Here is a 6,869-nt window from a genome sequence, read left to right on the forward strand (position 1 = left end):
CCAAACGACTTCAAAAACACATACCATAATTTCGGAGATGTGAGGGCTTTCTCGCCTGTCGCTGTTGCAGCCTCTCAACTTCTGATATCAGCACTAAGGGAACTCTAAACGACCGTGTATCAGCTTGCACCCAAAGCCTTAAAGTGTCTTCATATGTTAGACTGGAAGGAAGACGTTTAGAGAAACGTAACATGCAGATTTACAAAACACATTTCCCACTGTCCACGGTTTGTACCAGAATCGCGTTATTTTTGAGAGGGAACCATTGAGACGGCAAAGAGAAACATGGGTATCATAAACAAATCGACTTTTCCGCGAAAATAACGACAAGCTACGCCATTATTTTGAATTTATAAACAAAAAGAATTCGGTAGACATTATTTTCCAGTGTTCTTATAGATAGACAAATATGAAAAGAGCGTAAATAAGAAAACGTTCCCTCTGTTAATCCAGTAAATGTTTATCTTCCGCTGTTAGTCCATCCGTTGTTCTTCAATTATTTTTTTGGTAATGAAAATCCGATTTGGTGGCCAGCGTGTTCACTTGCAGACATTGTCGTCCAATTCTCCCCTTAAGACCCTATACGGACTCAACGCGTCTGAAAATATGGTATTACTGGAAGCAGCATTTTTAAAAGGCACCTTTTAAGGAGTGCTCGTTTAAATTCACATAATCCGAACACTTGTAATTTCTCTGCTGGAGACGACAGCGTTAGTGTCAGTGACGATGCTGGCTCCAGCAAATGTGTCTTAGGAATGACAGCTCCCACGTTCCTCCCGAATCAGTGGCTCTAAAACAACGCCCACAGAGGCACCGGGGGGAGACTTGAGCGTTGAAAATGTAGCGCGCTGGCTTCTGTCCGTGGTGCTGAATGGACGGAGCTGCTCGTAATCTCCGAATTTCTCCCTGGCGCTCGCTGCACAGCGCCCCTGGCTCAACCAATGTGCTACTTAGGCCTTCATATGCAAAGATATTGGCAAGTGATGCATGAAGAATGGACCCTGGAGAACAGAAGCGTACTTAAAGAGCCACGAACATTTTAATGATTTCTTCATCCGCGAAGACTCCCACATATACATTGTTCGGTGGAGTTTTTTTTTTAATATAGTACTGTATATATTTCAGTTGGTGTAGACCAATACTTGTAGCCTACTGATGAACACAAATAGCAGAGAGTGGCTGTTAACAGCATCGGTTAACAGGGTCCATTTTATAATTATTAATTCCTCGGCGATCAAAAAAACAACATGATGGTATTGGGTGTAGCCAAAGATTCTGGCGCATCGCAACAAGCTTTACGAGCACCATTGGAAGTAAAAAGTATGAGCTCATTTGAAACTTGAATCGACAACACATGATGATCTGCAATAAGCAGATACTGTAATATGTAATATAAGAGACGTTCAGGCCAACCTTCATTCAGGCCACTCCTTCGCCACTGGAACCAACGTGCAGCTGCTTGATATTCAACGTTCTGCCAAAGTAATGCGTTTAGCAGCGTTGTCCCTGTGCCTTGGCGAGCTCATATTGGCTTGCAACATTCTTTGAACATTCTCTTTGAACATTATTTATACATTCACACTTCACGGATCTCATCGGGGTAAATTTAACAGTACATAAAATCAAATATGTTTTTTTTTACTGTAATGCAGCCTTCGTTAGCAATTTCTGTGAAATCTGCCGTGAAACCAATTAAACAGGACCCTGCAAACTGTTCTCCAGGATATTATTGTGATTCACAACCGCACTGTAGGTAAACACAACTATGTTCATTTGGTTAAAAAAAAAAATCATGTGAATATAAACGCAAGTCAAAGTCTAATAACCTACAGTACATTTACACATGACCTTTAAACATGGTAGAAATGTGTTTTCAAATCGTCCATAAATCTAACTTTTTGATATGGTGACTGACTCAAACTAAACATAATGGACAATTCGTGATAAAATTGTTTAGCATTACAACTGAACTGAACTGAAACTGGAAACAGTGAAAGTCATCAATTGTAGCATGTTTCAAATGGCTGTGGCAATTGTAAGTTAAACCAACTTGATCTCATAATATGATCCTACAGGAACTTGTTGGAAACATCTCACGACTGAAGTAGAAAGTCAACACAGGCCTGCTGGTAATGTGTCACTGGATCCCTCTGTGGTTACTCAACATATTCCCAGGTAAATGTGTTCACTATAGTGTAATGACTGCTTGGCGTTTTATAGCTAGTCACTGGCCATAGCTGTCAGGGGTAGGGTACTGTGGACTTCACAGGAAAGTTTTAACAGGGTAACCAACTGATGACTTGTCCTCATACATGTCTCACTTGCAGACAAAGATTTTTGACCATCTGATAGGCCATGAGTTTTATAGTGAATATTGGGGAAAGGCAGGCGTGTGTTTTATTCAAATGCCGTTCTTCCCAAGCACTCCTTGACCTGCGGTTGACCCTCTCAAGGTTTTAACACGTATTCCTCAATTGCGAAATATATGAGGAGATTAATTATGCATGTGTGACCCCCACTGCACCACCACCATTGTCCTGAGCTTGGGGGAACGTCTTTTTCAGAGTTTGTGTGTTCCATTTTCCTCTGTGTGAGTGTGTGTGTGTGTGTGTGTGTGTGTGTGTGTGTGTGTGTGTGTGTGTGTGTTAGGCCCTGCAGTGCAACTGCGAACTGTGTTACTATTCCATGAATAATGCCGTCTTAATCACATCATAGTTTTGAAATGATAGTGTAATATCTTATAAATTAATGGATATTTTTACGTGACCAGGACCTAAACCTGCTCTGTTCTAAAGCCATGAAAACCCAAGTGGAGAGGGGGGCAGGAGGCGGGGGGGGGGGGGGGGACGGGGGGGGGGGGTCCTCACAAAAACATGCAGTCTTCCTGCAGACCAAGCGTGTTTTCCATCAAAACAAAAGACACTGTAATGAACTCAAAACAAAGACTGCAGTGCACTATTGTTGACAAAACGACTGAAATAATGAGTGGGACAAGGCGAACAATAACAGTAATGAAACGACATCTGTTTCGGCTGGGATCTGAACCAAGCCTGCCGAGAACTTTTGGGATATAAACTATGCAAATCATCTGGATAGACATGGCATACTAAGTATTAGGCTGATGAATCATCCGCCGAGCTAATCTGCGGGGAGAGGAGAAGACACGGAAGGTCTGCTTGACTGACAGTTGAAAACTGCATGTGGCGGCAGAGCGAATGCTGACCGTCGCTTGTTGACGGACATTCCTGGGCGTTCTTCTACAGTACTTCTACAGAACGCAGAACGTGGCCGCCGGGGTGCTTCCGGTGGCCCGTCAGAACCGCCCATCGTGGCAACTCTGCACTCCGAGTGGGCGTGTGAAAGGAAGACAGCACTGCCAGACTGGGAAACGAGGGCCAGCAATATAGCTTTGATCTCTCTGACTAATCAAGCCTCCCCACGTGACTGAGTGGGAAGTGGTTCTACATATCTACACATGGTATAAAAATGATGATTCTCTCCGTGCCCCCCCACCCACCCCACCCTCCCTATAGCCTTTTTCTGAGCTGACATATAGTTGTTGTTGGGTTTTTTCCCCCTAGCAGTCACAGTCGCTCTGTGAGGGATTGATTTTTTTTTGCGCTGTAGATGGTGTCAGAATGGAGGAAGAATAGACTTACCGTGAAGGAGATTTTTCCCTTGGAGGTCAGAGAAGCCACCGGGCCAATCGAGTGTTAATGGAGCTCAGAGCTCTCAGCTGCCATGATACATTATTATGGAACTTCTCTCTCTCTCTCTTTCTCTCTCTCTCTCCTTCTGGAAGCTCATCAATAGAATACCTGTATGGAAGGTATGCACTTTAAAAATATAATGACAGCATATTCAGGTACCAATAAAACCCCAAGAAACCACTTAGTTGTGGCTTTGCCTGGAATATATTAAGGTCCTACAGTAAATGCACCCTTTGTATTTTGCATACTGACGAGGCCCTATATCAGACATGAGGCTTTGTAGTAGAACAGCTCTATCTCCACTTACGATCGGCAAATTGATCTTACTTGTCCATAGTCTACAAAAAATCTTGAATCTTGAAATCTTGAAACACCTGTGAAATATTACACCAAATGACTTATACTAGCTTCCAGTGGTACCTGTGTGACAGCATCAGGTTTTAGAGATGGATATTCAAGGAAGGTGCGTAAAAAAACATTGTATGAATCAAACCCATTGAACACACTGAATAGCAACACAGTTTGAGAAGGGAGGATGACAAGGTGACTATCCCCATACATCTCAGTCAGCCTAATAAGGGTCTTTGCACATTCAAATCTGAAACTGAAAGTACATTTGCATTCTCTCACAATACATTCTGCGTTTCCTCGCAATACATCTGTGTTCCTTCGCAATGTCAAAAGTGAGCAGAGGTGTAAAAGTCTGGCTTCAGACAGTAAGCGTCCTGCCACATTTTTGTGCCACACCATTCACTCAATCAGCTGATTCTAATTAGCTCAACTCATCTACAGTAGGTGATATCAGCTAATTTGTGAAATCACCTGTTTTAAGTGCACAATGCATGGCAGGACTTTCTACTTTCTGAAACTGGACTTTTACATCTCTGATTGTGAGGGAACACAAAATGTATTGCGAGGGAATGCAAACAGGGCTCTAAAAATAAATTCCTACCTCTAAAAAGACAATTCCCACGGTGGTCCTTCAGGAGTTCCATAGAGAATATGCCGAAAAAAAATATTATTATGTAAATGCATGGAGCCATGTTGCCCATGCCATTTTCATTCACTGCTCTGGATGAATGTCTTGCAACTTGATTGACAGATGATCCTCCTATGGCATTTCCTCTTGCCTCGATTGTTGCAGCCAATCAGAATCCTTTTCTTCACTAATCTGCACAGTCCTCTCTGCAGAAGTCGTTCACCCTCTCCTTTTAAAGGGGCATTTCATTTACATTCATTAACATTCTCCTCTCAGTTCCTTCGTATGGGATCATGAAACAAAACCCTCCTAAACGCATTTTAATTTGTTATGTTATAACGAAATGCCTTTGAATCTCCATGTTGCCTGTGTCAGCATGCATATCAACTCTGGGCAAAATCTGGGAGGTACATGTACAGTCGGACGATGTGACGAGGGGTCCCAGTGCGACCAAGTGTCCATCGCTTAAAATACAACTCTCCGGACGGCCCAAGGACGCCAAGGTGTTGTGCTCGATCGGAACAGGTGGCCAAAGCACCTGGTTGTACCGACTCCCTCCTTACTGATTCACCTCACATCCAGGTCCGCATCCGAATGTGTGCCACTGTGTGTTTTACCGTGAAGTAAATAAAAAAGAACAGCGTATGGAAAGCTGTGTGTCCACTTATTGCCTTATCTCATGCGTTAAAACAGCCAGGATAATAACCCAGTTATGGGGGCACCTGATCCTGGCCACCATTCTGTTGTCCACCTATATTCCTACACATACACACACACACACACACACACAGAGAGACGCTCACACACACACACACACACACACACACACAGACACTCACACACACACTCACACGCACCCACACACACACAAACACACACACACACACACACACTCACACTCACACGCACACACACACACACACATCCACAAACAGGCACGCACACAAACAGTCAAACAGACAGAATGTGAATGAGAGGAAAGGAATTAAAAATAAATAAATGCATGAGCAGATAGCCAGGGAGGGCAGGGGAGGAGGCAGCAGCAGCAGCAGCAGCAGCACCCTCTCATCATAAAGTCTGCGTTGGAGAGGCAGCCCTTGCTGACTGTCTTATCTTATTGAAAGGCTCATTAGCATAGAAATGACTTGGGGCAGAGGCGGGGAGGCAGAGCACAGGTAAGAACTCCTTAGCTCTCCTCGCATTAGAGAGAGAGAGAGAGGGAGAGAGAGAGAGAGAGAGAGAGAGAGAGAGTAGTGGGGGCATAAAGCAGTTGAGAAACTCTGTAAGTCTCTTCACATTAGCTCGGAGGGAGACATGGCGAGAAGGGGATGCCAGAGAAGAGCAGAGGGGAGAGATGACAGGAACAACAACTACAAAAAATAAAGAATGAGAGAGAAGTAGGGGAGTGGAGTGGGGGATGAGGGGGGGGGGAGAACATGGTTGATGGGGCTGGGCGAAAGAAGAGAATGCTTCTTATCTTTTGGAAAACACAGCATTTTTTTTTTGTCCTGTCATCCAAGCAACGTCATTGATTTGGATTGACTTAGCAATTGGGCACACATCAGACAATAGAGAACATAGCACAACAACACGACATCACTGGCTCACTGTAACACAACCAAAAAGAGCAGGCCAAGCAGGGCTTCACAACACAGTCCTAGCCCAGCGCAATACAACACAGCACAGCACAGCACAGCACAGCATAGTCAAGCAAAGCACAGTTCTGGATACAGCACAGGACTGTAAAGCACAGCTCAACACAAGGATATGAGGATACAGCGTGCACAATGATTCAGGACAATATAACACAAGCAGTACGACACAGCCCAGCACAGCGCAATACAGCACAACACAGCACAGTCAAGCAAAGCACAGTACTGGATACAGTGCAGGACTGTAAAAGCACAGCTCAACACAAGGGTATGATGATACAGCATGCACAATGATTCAGGACAATATAACACAAGCAGTACAACACAGCCCCAGCACAGCGCAATACAGCACAACACAGCACAGTCAAGCAAAGCACAGTACTTGATACAGTACAGGACTGTAAAGCACAGCTCAACACAAGGGTATGATGATACAGCGTGCACAATGAGTTAGGACAATATAACATAAGCAGTACAACACAGCCCAGCACAGCACAACACAGCACAGTCAAGCAAAGCACAGTACTG

This window comes from Sardina pilchardus, chromosome 3, assembly GCF_963854185.1.
Source record: "Sardina pilchardus chromosome 3, fSarPil1.1, whole genome shotgun sequence".
In the NCBI taxonomy this organism is placed as follows: Eukaryota; Metazoa; Chordata; class Actinopteri; order Clupeiformes; family Clupeidae; genus Sardina; species Sardina pilchardus.